The sequence below is a fragment of the Balaenoptera musculus genome, chromosome 1 (genome assembly GCF_009873245.2).
Source record: "Balaenoptera musculus isolate JJ_BM4_2016_0621 chromosome 1, mBalMus1.pri.v3, whole genome shotgun sequence".
In the NCBI taxonomy this organism is placed as follows: Eukaryota; Metazoa; Chordata; class Mammalia; order Artiodactyla; family Balaenopteridae; genus Balaenoptera; species Balaenoptera musculus.
Window position 1 is genome coordinate 98,973,283 of NC_045785.1, and position 17,228 is coordinate 98,990,510.

Here is a 17,228-nt window from a genome sequence, read left to right on the forward strand (position 1 = left end):
TCATTATTCTGAATTCTTTTTCTGGAAGGTTGCCTATCTCCACTTCATTTAGTTGTTTTTCTGGGGTTTTTTCTTGTTCCTTCATCTGGTGCATAGCCCTCTGCCTTTTCATCTTCTCTATCTTTCTGTAACTGTGGTTTTTGGTCCACAGGCTGCAGGATCGTAGTTTTTCTTGCTTCTGTTGTCTGCCCTCTGGTGGTTGAGGCTATCTAAGAGGCTTGATGGGAGGCTCTGGTGGTGGGTAGAGCTGACTGTTGCTGTGGCGGTCAGAGCTCAGTAAAACCTTAATCCACTTGACTGTTGATGGGTGGGGCTGGGTTCCCTCCCTGTTGCTGTGGCGGTCAGAGCTCAGTAAAACCTTAATCCACTTGACTGTTGATGGGTGGGGCTGGGTTCCCTCCCTGTTGGTTGTTTTGCCTGAGGCAACCCAACACTGGAGCCTACCGGTGCTCTTTGGTGGGGTCAATGGCAGACTCTGGGAGGGCTCACGCCAAGGAGAACTTCCCAGAGCCTCTGCTGCCAGTGTCCTTATCCCCACGGTGAAACAGAGCCACCACTCGCCTCTGCAGGAGACCCCCCAACACCAGCAGGTAGGTCCGGTTCAGTCTCCCCCAGGGTCACTGCTCCTTCCCCTGGGTCCCGATGCACACATTACTTTGTGTGTGCCCTCCAAGAGTGGGATCTCTGTTTCCCCCAGTCCTGTCAAAGTCCTGCAATCAATTCCCTCTAGGCTTCAAAGTCTGATTCTCTAGGAATTCCTCCTCCCGTTGCCGGACCCCCAGGTTGGGAAGCCTAACGTGGGGCTCAGAACCTTCACTCCAGTGGGTGGAATTCTGTGGTATAAGTGTTCGCCAGTCTGTGAGTCACCCACCCAGCAGTTATGGGATTTGATTTTACTCTGATTGCGCCCCTCCTACCGTCTCACTGTGGCTTCTCCTCTGTCTTTGGACGCGGGGTATCCTCCTTGGTGAAGTCCAGGGTCTTCCTGTCAATGATTGTCCAGCAGCCAGTGGTGATTCTGGTGCTCTCGCAAGAGGGAGTGAGAGCACGTCCTTCTACTCCGCCATCCTGGTTAATCTCTACTTTACCATCTTGACTTCACACTTAAGAGCATTTTTAACAAGGCCTGCCCTCAGGAGAAAACTATTTCACTTGAGCCTAAACACTGGTGTTTTTCAGAGCCTAACTGAACAGGGGAAAGAGAAATATGCAACTCCAATACACTCTAGTCTTCCATATGGAAAAAGAGGAATACCCAACTCTAGCCCACTCTATTCATTTTTTCCCTTGTAACTGGGTGGGTTGGGGAGTGGGGTGGTCTGAGAAGCACTTGGGAAGTTCATAGTTCAGAAGAATAGGCTCATTAAAAAAACTGAGACCTAATCAAGGGCTATAGAATGCTTCCTCTCCTCCCACATCTTACCACCACATTGCTAAAAGTCTATTTACTGAAGTTCCTTTTACCCAGTACATAATGTCCAGCTATCAAGAAAAAATTACAAGGCACTCTAAAGGGTAAAAAAGCAGTTTGAAGAGACAGGGCAAGCATCAAAAACAGACTCAAATATGGCAGATATGTTGGGAATATCAGACCAGGAATTTAAAACAACTATCACTAAGTACTAAGCACTCTAATGGACAAAATAGACAGCATGCAAGAACAGACAATGTAATGTAAGCAGAGAGCTGGAAATTCTAAGACAGAATCAAAGAGAAATATTAGAGATCAAAGACACTGTGACAGAAATAAAGAATGCCTTTGATGAGCACATTTAGTAGATGGCATACAACTGAGGAAAGAATCTCTGAACTTGAGGATATCTCCATAGAAATTTCCAAAACTGAAAAGCAAAGAGAAAAAAAGATGGAGAATAAAACAGAAAAGAATATCCAAGAAATGTGGGACAACTACAAGAAGTGTAACATACATGTAAGAGGAATACCAGAAAGAGAGAAAGGAACAGAATACTTGAAGCAATAATAACTCAGAATTTCCCCAAATTAATATCAGATACCAAGCCACAGATCCAAGAAGCTCAGAGAACACCAAGCAGTATAAATATAAATATATCTATACAGGCATATCTAGGAGATATTGAGGGTTTGGTTCCAGACCACCTCAATAAAACAAATATCTCAACAAAGTGAGTTGCATGAATGTTTTGGGTTCCTAGGACATATAAAAGTTATGTTTATACTATACTGTAGTTTATTAAGTGTGCAATAACATTAGGTCTAAAAAAACAATGTACATACCTTAATTTAAAAATAATTTATTGCTAAAAAAATGCTAACCATCATCTGATAATGCAGGGTTGCCATAAACCTTCAATTTGTAAAAAAGAATTATAATTGATATGCTAAAGAGAGAAAATGGGTTCATGTAAAATGCTCAATTAAAACCATAAAAGGCAGAAAAAGAATGAAAGACAAAAACAGGAACAAAGAACAAGGGCAATGAATAGAAAACAGAAACAAATATGGTAGATATCAATCCAACTATGTCAGTAATCATTTTAAAGTCAATGGTCTAAATATGCCAATTAAAAGACAGAGATTGTGGGCTTCCCTGGTGGCGCAGTGGTTGAGAATCTGCCTGCCAATGCAGGGGACACGGGTTCGAGCCCTGGTCTGGGAAGATCCCACATGCTGCAGAGCAACTAGGCCCGTGAGCCACAACTACTGAGCCTGCGCATCTGGAGCCTGTGCTCCGCAACAAGAGAGGCCGCGATAGTGAGAGGCCCGCGCACCGCGATGAAGAGTGGCCCCCACTTGCTGCAACTAGAGAAAGCCCTCGCACAGAAACGAAGACCCAACACAGCCAAAAATAAATAAATAAATTTATTTAAAAAAAAAAAAAAAAGACAGAGATTGTAAGAGTGGATCAAAAAACAAAATGCAACCTGTATGTTGTCTACACAAAACCCATTTTAAATATAAAGAAACATACAGATCAAAAGTAAATGAACAGAGAAAGATATATCATGCTAATATTAATCAAAAGAAAGCAGGAGTGGGGACTTCCCTGGTGGTCCAGTGGGTAAGGCTCTGTGCTCCCAATGCAGGGGGCCCAGGTTCGATCGCTGGTTGGGGAACTAGATCCCCCATGCATGCTGCAACTAAAGAATTTACATGCCACAACTGAGTCCACATGCCGCAACTAAAGATCCCACATGCCGCAGTGAAGATCCCTCATACCACAACTAAAGATCCAGCATGAGCCAAAAATAAATAAATAAATAATAAATAACTTTAAAAAAGAAAAAGAAAGCAGGAGTACTATGTTACACATGGGGAATTAACATAATATTGCAAGTCAAGTATACTTCAATAAAAAGCTTTTAAAATAAAAAAAGGAAAGGAGTAGCTATATCAATTTCAGACAAAGCAGACTTCAAAGTAAGGAAAATTATCAGGGATAAAGAGGGGTATTACACAATGATAAAGGAGTCGATTTTCCAAGAAGACTTATCAATCCTTAATGTGTATACCTAACAAGAGAGCATCAAAATACATGAGGGAAAAATGGATAGAACAGCAAAGAGAAATACATGGATCCACCATTACAGTTGAAGACGTCAACACCCCTCTATCAGAAATGGCCAAATCTAGCAGGCAGAAAATCAGTAAGAACATAATTGAACTCAACAGCACTATCGATTAACTGGTTGCATTTGACATCTACTGACCACTTCATCCAACAACAGCAGAATACATATTCTTCTCAAGCTCACATGAAACATTCACCAAGACAGACCACATCCTGGGCCAGAAAACACACCTAGACAAATTTAAAGGAATAGAAATCATACAATGTCTGTTCGCAGACCACAGTGGAATTAATCCAAAAATCAGGGACTTCCCTGGTCGTCCAGTGGGTAAGACTCTGCACTTCCAATGCAGGGGGCCCAGGTTCAATCCCTGGTCAGGGAACTAGATCCCACATGCATGCCACAACTAAAGAGCCTGCATGCTGCAACAAAGATCCGCGTGCCACAAGGAAGATCCCACATGCGGCAGCGAAGATCCCACGTGCTGCAACTAAGAACCAGCACACCCAAACAAATACATAAATAAACATTTTTTTTAAAAATCCAGAAATCAATGACAGAAAGATAGCTGGAAAATCCCAAAATACTTGGAGATTAAACAACACACTTCTAAACAGTTGGGTCAAGGGAGAAATCACAAGACAAAATTTTAAAATATTTTAAACTAAATAAAAGTGAAAATACAACTTATCAAATTTTATGAAATGCAGCAAAAACAATCCTTAGAGGGAAAGTTATAACACTGAATGCACATATTAGAAAAAAAAATCTAAAATTAATAATGTAAGCTTCCACCTTAGGGAACTAGAAAAAGAAGAGCAAATCAACTATAAGTAAGCAGAAGAAAAGAAATAATAAAAATTAGAGCAGAAATCAATGAAAATGGGACTTCCCTGGTGGTCCAGTGGGTAAGACTCCACACTCCCAATGCAGAGGGCATGGGTTTGATCCCTGGTTGGGGATCCCACATGCATGCCACACTAAGAGTTCGCATGCTGCAACTAAATATGCCACAACGAAGATCCCGCATGCCACAACTAAGACCCAACACAGCCAAAATAAATAAATAAATAAATATTTTTTTAAAAAAGAATTATTCTTAAAAAGAAAGAAATCAATGAAATTGAAAACAGGAAATCAATATAGAAAATCATACAATGAGGTATCACCTCTCTCCAGTCAGAACAGCCATCATCAAAAAGTCTACAAGTAATAAATGCTGGAGAGGGTGTGGAGAAAAAGAAACCCTCTTACACTGTTGGTGGGAATGTAAATTGGTACAGCCACTGTGGAGAACAGGATGGAGGTTCCTTAAAAAACTAAAACTAGGGTTACCATATGCTCCTGCAATCCCACTCCTGGGCATATATCCAGAGAAAACTCTAATTCAAAAAGAAACATGCACCCCACTGTTTATAGCAGCATTATTTACAACAGCCAAGACATGGAAGCAACCTAAATGTCCATCAACAGCTGAATGGATAAAGACAGTATTGTACATATATGAAATGGAATACTACTCAGCCATAAAAAAAGAATGAAATAATACCATTTGCAGCAACATGGATGGACCTACAGATTACCATACTAAATGAAGTAAGCCAGACAGAGAAAGACAAATAAAGACAAATAGCATATGATATTGCTTATATGTGGAATCTAAAAAAAAAAAAAAAAAGATACAAACGAACTTATTTACAAAACAGAAACAGACTCACAGACATAAAAAACAAAATTATGGTTACCAAAGGGGAAAGGGGGGGAGGGAGATAAATTAGGAGTTTGGGATTAACATATACACACTATTATATATAAAATAGATGACCAACAAGGACCTACTGTATAGCACAGGGAACCATACTCAATATTTTGCAGTAACTTATACGGGAAAAGAATCTGAAAATTCAGATATATATATATATATATATATATCTGAATTACTATGTAAAAAGTGAAAATCCCTCTACCACCATATCCCCCATTCCATACCCCTTCTTATTTTTTAAAATATTTATTTATTTATTTTGGCTGTGCCAGGTCTTAGTTGTGGCATGCGAACTCTTAGTTGAGGCATGCATGCAGGATCTAGTTCCCTAACCAGGGATCGAACCCAGATCCCCTGCACTGAGAGCGCAGAGTCTTACCCACTGGACCACCAGGGAAGTCCCTCCATATTCCTTCTTAGAGTTAAGCATAATTACCTATTTCCTTCCAGATACTGTTATGCACTTGCTGTCATAAAGTATACATAATTATTTTAATAGAATTGGCATCAACTACTCACATTATACTCTTAACAACATACTTAGGTTATTTGCTATTCTTTGTAGTTGCCATGTAATTTTCCAAGCTATGCATATATCATAATTTACTTAACTACTCTCCTATTGATGAACATCTAGGTTATGTCCAGATTCATGGTACAATCAGTATTACACATATATCTTGGAGAAATATGTGAGTATTTCTCTTGAAGTGAAACTGCTAGGTCAAAGGGCATGCCTGTTTTCAATTTTGATACATATTACCACAATGTCCTTTAAAAAGATTTTACCACTTTACACTTTTAACAACAATATATTATTGCCAATTTCCCTATACCCTTACCAAATTTGGACATAAGTATTTTAATTTTTTTCCAGTTTGATGGGTAAATAAGTGGTATCTTATTGTTTTATTCCATATTTCCCTGATTACCAATGCTCCATAAACATTTGTAGTTCTGAGAATTGTCTATTCATAGGCTTTGCCCATTTTTAGTGTCCTTTTAAAAAAAATTAGGCTGTTTTTTAGAGCAGTTTTAGGTTCACAGCAAAATTGAGAGGAAGGTGCATAGATTTCCCATATATCCCTTACCCCTACATATGCACAGCTTCCCCCACTATCAAAATCCGACATCAGAGTGGTACATTTGTTACAATCTATGAACCTACATTGACACGTCATTATCACCCAAAGTCCATAGTTTACATTAATGTTTATTCTTGGTGTTGTACATTTTATGGGTTTTGACAAATATACAATGATATGTATCCACCATTATAGTATCATATGGAATAGTTTCTACGTCTTAAAAATCCTCTGTGCTCTGCCTTATATCACTCCCTCCCCCCAAACACCTGGTAACCACTGATGCTTTTATTGTCTCCATATTTTACTTTTCCCAAAATGTAATATAATTGTAATTATATAATTGAAATCATATAGGACGTATACTTTTCAGACTGGCTTATTTCACTTAGTAATATGCATTTAAGGTTCCTCTATGTCTTGATAGCTCATTTCTTTTTAGTGCTGAATAATATTCCATTGTCTAAATGCACCACAGTTTGTTTATTGAGTCACTTGTTGACGGACAATTGGTTTCTTACAAGTTTTGGAAGATCAAGTGGGAAGAATGGGCATTTTGACAATATTGAGTCTTCCTATCCATGAACATGGACTATCTCTCCATTTATTTAGTTATTGATTTCATTCATCACAGTTTTATAGTTTTCCACATATGGATCTTGTACATATTTTGTTAGATTTATCCCTAAATATTTCACTTTTCAGGGATGCTAATGTAAATGGCATTGTGTTTTAAATTTCAAATACCACTTGTTTGGACTTCCCTGGTGGCATAGTGGCTAAGAATCCACCTGCCAATGTAGGGGACACCGGTTTGAGCCCTGGTCTGGGAAGATCCCACATGCCACGCAGCAGCTAAGCCTCTGAACCACAACTATTGAGCCTGCGCTCTAGAACCCACGTGCCACAACTACTGAAGCCCACGTGCCACAACTACTGAAGACTGCATGCCTAGAGTCTGTGCTCCGCAACAAGAGAAGCCACTGCAATGAGAAGCCTGCGCACCTCAAAGAAGAGCAGCCCCTGCTCGCCACAGCTAGAGAAAGCCCGTGCACAGCAACGAAGAGCCAATGCAGCCATAAATAAATAATTAATTTTAAAAAAAATTAAACATCTACCCATGAACTAAAACAGACCTGGGAAAGCCCAAGCATTCAATTAAGAACCTCTGCACCTTAAAGTTATGCAGTATTGTATGACAATTATATCTCAATGTAAGTAGAAAAAATAAAGGGGAAATAAAGATATTCTAAGAAAAAAAGATTGGAAATAATCTATTAAAAAAAAAAAAAAGAACCTCCAGCCACATAGTGGAGCAAAAAATGGACAATAACCACACAGAAAGAATTGCTAGGCAGATTGGCTTAGCAGAGATATCTGGAAACAGCTAGGAATAAAGAATAAAGTCAGGGGTTATCAGTATAAGCCAGGCAGCAGATACATAGTCCCAGAGCAGCAGCCTGCTCTGCTTTGCAGCTGAGGACCTCAACAACCCTCATGACAGCCATGGACTCCATGCAGCTTTCACAGTGCAAGACTCTGTAGTGTTTGACAGTGAAGATCCCAGTGGTCTGCTCCACAGAGGACACTGGAAGCTTTCACTACTGAGGTAATCAACAGCCATTGCCACTACAGACCCCCAGGGAGGAAGACGCTGCCATACGTCTCCATCAGAAGGAGCTGCTGTTGCACTGCCCGAGGACCAGGGCTTCCAGCCCCCGTTTCTCCCCTACACACACCACTTTAACACTGTGCAAGACAAAGAACTGGACAAGGAATTCAAAATAATTGTTTTAAGGACGCTCAGCAAGCTACAAGAGACTACAGACAGATAATTCAATAAAATCAGGAAAACAATATATGAACCAAACAAGATGTTCAACAAGAGGGACTTCCCTGGTGGTCCAGTGGTTAAGACTCCATGCTTCCACCACAGGGGGTATGGGTTTGATCCCTGGTTGGGGAACTAAAATCCCACATGCCATGCAGTGTGGCAAAAAAAAAAAAGAAGTTCAACAAGAGCTAAAAATTGTAAAAAAAAAAACAAAAAAAAATTCTGGAGCTGAAAAATACAATGAATAAAATAAAAAATGCAATCAAAAGATCAACAACAGACTTGATCAAGCAGAAGAATGAATCTATAAACTCAAAGATGGGTCATTTGAAATCATCCAGTTAGAGAAGAAAAAAGAATGAAAAAGAATGAAGAAAGACTACATGAATTATGGGGCACCATAAAGTAAAACAATGTAAAACAGTGTTGCATTACAGGAGTTCCAGAAGGAGAAGAGAGAGAGAGAAAGGGACAGAAAGTTTATTTAAAGAAAAAATAATTGAAAACTTCCCAAATCTGGGAGGCATATGGACATTGAAGTACATGAAGCTCACAGGTCCCCATATAGATTCAACTCAAAGATGACTTCACCAAAACACATTATAATAAAACTTTCAAAAATCAGATACAAAGATAATTTTGAAAGCAGTGAGAAAAAAAAAAAAACTTCATCTCATACAAAGGAACCCCCATAAGGCTATCAGTGGGGCTCTCAGCAGAAACCTTGCAGACTAGGAGAGAGTGTAACAATATATTCAAAGTACTGATATTAAAAACTTCCAACCAAAAAGTTTTACCCAGCAAAGCTGAGTCCTTCAGAAATGAAGGAGAGATAAGACTTCCCAAGACAAACAAAAGCTGAGGGAATTCATCACCACTAGACCTGCCTTATAAGAAATATTAAAGGGGGTTCTTTAAGCTGAAACGAAAGAAATATGGATTAGTAATGTGAAAAAACATATGAAAGTATAAAACTCTCTGGTAAATGTAAGTATATTATCAAGTTAAGAATACTCTACTGTAATGGTGGTGTGTAAATCACTTAACTCCACTATAAAGATTAAAAGACAAAAGTATTAAAAATAAATATAGCTACAATAATTTGTTAATGGTACACAATATAAAAAGATGTAAATTGTTGCATCAAAAACATGAAATGAGGGAGGAGTAAAAGGGTAGAATTTTTGTATGTGATCAAAGTTGTTATCAGCTTAAAATAGACTGTTACAACTATAAGATATTTTATGTAAGCCTCATGGTAAGCACAAAGCAAAAACCTATCGTAAATACACAAAAGATAAAGAGAAAGGAATCAAAGCATACCACTACAGAAAATCATCAAATCACAAAGGAAGATATGAATAGAGGAAGAAATAGAGGGACTACAAAACAGCCAGAAAACAATGAGAAAGTAAGAAGGCAATCCCATTTACAGTAGTATCAAAAACAAAATTAGAAATAAATTTAACCAAGGAGGTGTAAGACCTATCCACTGAAAACTATAAAACATTGATGAAAGAAATTGAAGAAGACACAAATAAATAGATAGATATCCCATGTTCTTGGATTGGAAGAATTAATATTGTTAAAATGTCCTTACTACCAGAGGTGATCTACAGATTCAGTGCAATCCCTATCAAAATTCCAGCTGCCTTTTTCATAGAAATAGAAAAAACAATCCTAAAAGGTACGAAACCACAAAAGACCCCGAATAGCCAAAGTAATTTTGAGAAAAACAAAGATGGAGCCATTACACTTCCTGACTTCCAACTATATTATAAAGCTATAATAATCAAAACAGTATGGTACTGGCATAAAAACAGACACGTAAATCAATGGAACAAAACAGAGAGTCCAGAAATAAACCCCACACATATACAGTCAACTAATCTTTGACGAGGGCACCAAGAACACACGATGCAGAAACGATAGCCTCGCCAACAAATGGTGATGGGAAAACTGGATATTCACATGCAAAAGAATGAAACTGGGGACTTCCCTGGTGGTCCAGTGGCTAAGACTCTGCACTCCCAATGCAGGGGCCCCGGGTTCGATCCTTGGTCAGGGAACTAGATCCCACATAACACAACTAAGAGTTTGCATGTCGCAACTAAATATCCCACATGCCACAACTAAAGATGCTGCTTGCTGCAATGAAGATCCCACATGTCACAATTTAAAAAAAAGATTCCACATGTCGCAACTAAAAACGATCCTGCATGGCACAAATAAGACCCGGCACAGGGACTTCCCTGGTGGTGCAGTGGTTAAGAATCTGCCTTCCAATGCAGGGGACACAGGTTTGATCCCTGGTCCAGGAAGATCCCACATCCTGCGGAGCAACTAAGCCCGTGCACCACAACCACTGAAGCCTACGTGCCCTAGAGCCTGCGTGCCACAACTACTGAACATGTGAGCTGCAACTACTGAAGGCTTAGAGCCCATGCTCTGCAACAAGAGAAGCCACCACAATGAGAAGCCTGTGCACCCCAACGAAGAGTAGTCCCCACTCGCCACAACTAGAGAAAGCCCATGCACAGCAACAAAGACCCAATGCAGGCAAAAAAAAAAAAAAAGACTTGGCACAGCCAAATAAATAAATTTTTTTTTGGAAAAGGAATGAAATTGGACCCCTATCTTACCCACTCACAAAAATTAACTCAAAATGGATTAAAGACTTAAATGTAAGATCTGAAACTGTAAAACTCCTAGAAAAAAACATAGGGAAAAATCTCTTCGACATGGTCTTGGCAATGATATTTGGATAAGATGCCGAAAGCATAGGCAACAAAAGCAAAATTATACAAGTGATACTACATCAACTGAAAAACCTTTTCTGCACAGCAAAGGAAACAGTCAAAAAAATGAAAAGGCTATCTACAGAATGGGAGAAAGTATTTGGAATCCATGTATCTGACCAGGGGTTAATATCTAGGAGCTCGTAACTCAATAACAAAAACAAAAAACAAATAATCCAATTTAAAAATGGGCAAGAGAACTGAATAGACATTTTTCCAAAAAAGACATACAAGTGGCCAACAGGTACATGAAAAGGTGCTCAACATCATTAATCATTGGCGAAGTGCAGAGACACCACTTCACACCTGTTAGAATGGCTATCATCAAAAAGACAATAGATAAGAAATGTTGGCAAGGATGTGAAGAAAGGGGTACCCTGTACAGTGCTGATGGAAAAGTAAACTGGTACAGCCGCTATGGAAAACAGTATGGAATTTCCTCAAAAAAGTAAAAATAGAACTACCATATTCTCCAGCAATCCCACTTCTGGGAATATATCTGAAGAAAGCAAAATCAGTATCCCAAAGAGATATCTGCACTACCATGTCCACTGCAGCATTATTCGTGATAGCCAAGATATGAAAACAACCTAAGTGTCCATTGACAAATGAATGGATAAAGAAAATGTAGTATACAATGGAATATTATTCAGCCATAAAAAAGAAGAAATCCTGCCATTTGTGACGACACAGATGAAACTTGAGGGCATTATGCTAAGTGAAATAAGCCAGACAGAGAAAGACAAATACTCTATGGTATCACTTACATGTGGAATCTAAGAAAAAAGTCAAACTTATAGAAACAGAGAGTAGAAGGGTGGTTACCAGGGGCTGGTGGGTGGGGGAAATGGGAAAAGTTTGGTCAAAGGGTACAAACTGTCAGTTATAACATGAATAAATTTGGAGGGTCTAATGTTCAGCATGGTGAAGATAGTTAATAATACTGTAATGTATACTTGAAATTTGCTGAGAAAGTAGATCTTAAGCATTCTTGCCAAAAAAAAAAAAAAAAGTAACTGTATGAGGTGATGGAAGTGTTAATTAACTTAATTGTGGGAATCATTTCATAATGTGTATGTATATCAAATCATTATGTTTTACACTTTAAATATATGCAATTTTATTCATCAAGTATAACTCAATTTAAAAAACCCCACAGAATGAATGCCTTTCTAACTGAAGCAGAATCTTTACAGAGGGGTGACAGACAAAACTGTTAAGTGAAGCCTGATTGTCTTAGGGCTTGGATTACAGGCTAAGGAGTTTCTGTGTCATTATTCAGGCAGTGCGGAACTACAGAAGGTTTTTAATGATGGAGCAGTGTGATAAAGGCAGACATTTGGGGGACTTCCCTGGTGGCGCAGTGGTTAAGAATCCTCCTGCCAATGCAGGGGACATGGGTTTGCGCCCTGGTCCGGGAAGATCCCACATGCTGAGGAGCAACTAAGCCCATGCGCCACGACCACTGAGCCTGCACTCTAGAGCCCGCGAGCCACAACTACTGAGCCCGTGTGCCACAACCACTGAAGCCCATGCAGCTAGAGCCTGTGCTCTGTGACGAGAAGCCACCGCAATGAGAAGCCCGCCCACTGCAACAAAAAGTAGGCCCCGCTCGCCACAACTAGAGAAAGCCTACGCGCAGCAATGAAGACCCAACATAGCCAATAAATAAATAAATAAATAAATAAAATAAAATAATAAAGCCAGACATTTGGGGAAAAGAGTCTGACTGCAGGTTGAGCAGATCCAGTGGGGCTTTCTTTGATAGCTCAGGTGTGAGGGTCTAAGGACTGCTTGAGGGTACTGTCTCTGGGAACAGAATAGCAGATGGGAGAGACTTTGAAAAAAAAAATGACATAATAAAAGATGAGGCACAAAAGTATACAAGATGACTCAGAAAATGACAGTGGTATCTGGATCATTTGGGAGACCAAAGCTCCAAGAGCTACTTGCCCAGAGTGGACCAACAATGTTCATTATTTGGTTGACAGGATAGCAGCCCTTGTGGTTTCTGAGTAGCATTCTATGGATGGAAACATCTCTACTGAAATTGAAAGCCCCAAACCTAAGTTCTTTTATTTATTTATTTGTTTGTTTGTTTGTTTATTTATTTATTTATGGCTGCGTTGGGTCTTCATTGCAGAGCGCAGGCTTCTCATTGCAGTGGCTTCTCTTGTTGCGGAGCACAGGCTCTAGGCACGGGGGCTTCAGCAGTTGCAGCATGCGGGCTCAGTAGTTGTGGCGCACGGGCTTAGTTGCTCTGCGGCATGTGGGATCTTCCCGGACCAGGGCTCGAACCCGTGTCCCCTGCATTGGCAGGTGGATTCTTAACCACTGCAAACCTAATTTCTAAAGTCAGGAAGCTGCCCTAAATGTGTATCTCTTGGCCAAATTGGGTTTACCTGGCTATGGCAATGAGAGAAATTAATCTTTGTGAAAGCAAAGCAAATATCAAACTTACTAAATCACAGACTTAGTCACAGTAGAAACTCAGGCTGATATGCAGGGGCAAGAGGGAGATTTCATCAGAAAGAAAGAGCTCTGATTCCAGAATTGTCTATAGTCGTCCAACAATCATTTATTATGCATTTGATATTTTAGGGTTTGTGACACTTCTCAGCTGTTTACGAAAAATGAGACAGGCAACTCTCCCATTGCTAAATGATTTTGCACCACAGGAAGGAAGCACAGAACTTTGCACATTAACTTCACAGAGCTACTATGACTTGCAGAATGATGATCATGCTGACACGGACTGGGAAGTGTTGAAAGCGTAGATGATTGGGGGTGGGGGGAAGGCAAGGGTATGATGACAAACATGACCAGAGAACTCAGTAGAGATGTTTCAAAGCTAGGGATTTCGAATTGGGAATCTAGAATCACAGTAATGGATGAGATCACTAAGGCAGCAGTTCTCAAAAAGGTTCATAATAATACTAAGATGTCATTTGACCTTCTCACCCTCATTCCCTCTTGAGTGTAGAGTGGAGTTTTCCAGAGCTATAAGACATGCAATATCACAACAGGTTGAATGTAGAAGCAAATATGAGAATCCTGCTATTAAGCCAGACCTTAAAGATATTTGCAAAAATGTTACATAATGCCATTCTTCTCACTGTTTTTGTTTTGGAAATTATAGTTATTTTTCATAGACCATGACATTAATATTAGCAAGTATTGAGTTTATTATTGTTAATTTTATTTTTTTTTTAATATTTACTCATTTATTTATTTGGCTGCTTCGGGTCTTAGTTGCGGCACACAGGATCTTCGCTGCAGCATGTGGGATCTTAGTTCCCCCACCAGGGATTGAACCCGCGTTGCCTGCATTGGAAGGCGGCTTCTTAACCACTGTACCACCAGGGAATTCCCTACTATTGTTAATTTTAAATTAATTAAAATATATAAATATTTTAAAAGATTTTAATCTTTTAAAACAAACTTTAATTTTTAGAACAGTTTTAGATTTATAGAAAAATTACAAAGATAGTACAGAGAGTGCCCAGGTACCTCACACCCAGTTTCCCCTATTTTTAACATCTTACTTTCATTACAAATGTGTGGCGCATTTGCCAAAATTAATGAACCAATATTGACATTATTATTATTTAATAAAATCCATATGTTATTCAGATCTCCTCAGTTTTCCCCTAATGTCCTTTATCTTTTCCAGGATCCCATCCAGGATACAACATTATATTTAGTTGTCATGACTCCTTAGGTGCCTCTTGGCCATGACAGTTTCTCAGACTTTGCTTGGTTTTGAATGACCTTGACAGTTTTGTGGAGTGATTACTAGTCAGGTATTTTGTAGAATGTCCCTCTGAGGGAATTGGTCTGATGTTTTTCTTATAGTTAGGCTTGGGTTATGGGGAGGAAAACCACAGAGGTGGTGTCATTTTCATCACATCGTATCAAGTGTACACACTAACAACACGACTTATCACTGTTGGTGCTCACCTTGATCCCCTGACTGAGGTCTGTCAGGTTTCTCCACTGTAAAGTTACTCCCCTCTCCCTCTCACACTCTTTTCTCTTCACACAGTTTTGTACTCCGGAAGTCACAACCTGCAGCCCTCACCTAAGGAATGGGGAGTTATACTCCACCTCCTCAAGGGCGAAGTAAATTATTTGGAATTGTTCTGTATGGGAGATCTGTCTCTTCTCCCTATATATTTATTTACTCAATCATTTATTTATATCATTATGGACTCAAGCACATTTACACTATACTTTGGGTTATAATCCAAAACTATTTTGTTGCTCAAATTGTCCAGCTTTGGCCACTGGGAGCACTTTCACTTTGGCTCTTGCGTTCGTTTTCATTTTCAGCATGGATAGATATAACCCATATAAATAAAAGCTCTTTGGGGTCCTTGATAAGTTTTAAGAGTGTAAAGGGATACTGAGACCCCGGAAGTTTCAGAAACTCTGCTCTACCGGACCCCCACCTGACCCCAACACCAGGTGTGGGCGTGGTTCTTCTGCAGGAAGAGGCTGCAGACAGGGCAGAAGCAAAGCAGGCCACACTGCCCGCACCCATGGGGACATCCACTTCTCAGTGCCACCCACTCCCTCCTAAGGTTTTCGAAGCTCACGCTGCCATGCCTTTCTAGGAAACGCCACTGCGGGGCGCACGTCCCACAGAGTGAGTCACCCACCAGAGAGTCAGGAAGGGGCAGGCATCTTAGCTCAGGCTCAGAGTTTTCCTACGCGGAGTCCGCGCCTTGGCCTGGCCTGATGGGTCTCCTCCCCACGCCAGGCTCTGTAGGCTCGCCCTCCTGGGGCACAACGGGCGTGTAGGTGTGGCGCCAGTGGAAAAGAGCGCTCCTGCGGCAGTGGCGGGGTGCGCAAGGAGGAGCTGGCGGGATCTCCAAACTTCAAAAGCGCACCCCCTATGCCCTCTACCTGCCCAATCCCCGCCGAAAGCAGCCGGACAGCTCCCCACCCTCCCCTCGCTGGCCGGGCTGGCTGAGCTGGGCCTTTCTTCTGCAAGCGCACAACGATAGACAGAGATAAACGGCTGCAGCTGGAGACCAGACTAATTGATACAATAAGTTCTACAATTGCCTCGAAAATAAGGTAATGATCTGGCAGAGGGAATGCTTTGATCTTATCAGCCAAGAAAGACCTCTCCAACTTGAAGGCCTCTAACTTGAAGTGTGAAATTCAGGGACTGCCTGCTTGCTCTCCCCTCCTCCCCCATATCCCTGCTCCCTGCCTGACACTAAGGCTTTTCCGGAAGGGATGGAAAGACCCTTCTCTGAAAATGACTGGAGAAGAAAATATGCATGGAGAAGGGGTTGCTTCTGGGCTGTTCGGGAACAGGGGGATGGCTGGAATGATTTCTCCAGCCCTAGAGAAGCTGTAGAAAAGCGGACGGGGGGTGGGGGAAGGGGGAGGAACAGACTGGGATTATGAAAACCCTGATTTGGTTCAAGCGTGATGAGGTTTCTTATACAGTGAGGGCTTGATTTGGGCTTTTGGGGCAGGAGGGGGTAACAGAGGGAGGAGAACCTTGGTCCTGCCTTCTCCAAGAATCTGCACGCACACACACACACACACACACACACACACACACACACCCTCTTGCTCTGCTTGCTCTGTGGGTGTCCCTGCCTGGCAGAGGCCCCAGCACAAAGAGGATTAGAGAGATGAGCTAATCTGGTTTGTATCCCAGACATGGCCCCAGAAAGGGACCTTGTCTACCCTGATGTTTAAGAGGGTAAAGGAGTGAGGGGGTCCTCCTTTTGGGGCCTGCTGGCTGACAGTATCCAAGACTCCTTCCCATTGAGGTCTGAAGGAGGCTGGAGTCCTAACTTCAGGGTGGAATTTAGAGAGCAGAGAAGCAGAACCCTCAGAAGACAGGATGGACTATGCTACAAGAAAAAAGAGATAAAGACAGAAAGAGGCCCTGACCGAGGGAAGTAGATATCCACCTTACTTGTTTCACCAGCGAGGAAATTGAGGCCAGGAGTGGGAAAGTGACTTATAGGGTCATGCAAATCATGTGTGGTTGAGCTGGGGAGAAAAAACTCTGAGTTCTTTCAGTCCAATGCACTTTGTACTGTGTTGGAGGGACTGCAGAAGGTGTGAGACAGAGGGCAAGAGAAAGAGAGAAACAGACACAAAGAGAAACAAAGATACACACCGAGAAAAATATAGAGAGGAACACACACACACACACACACACAC

At 40.9% G+C, this 17,228-nt stretch overlaps 1 protein-coding gene and 1 non-coding gene across 7 annotated transcripts in view; one reads left to right on the forward strand and one right to left on the reverse strand.

The window, feature by feature from the left end:
- Nucleotides 1–17,228, reverse strand: part of ST7L (suppression of tumorigenicity 7 like) — a 158,720-nt gene that overhangs the window by 40,328 nt on the left and 101,164 nt on the right. The gene's annotated exons all lie outside the window — the stretch shown is intronic.
- TRNAG-UCC lies at nt 3,861–3,933 on the forward strand. Its single transcript has one exon. It is a non-coding gene; the product is annotated as a tRNA-Gly (tRNA).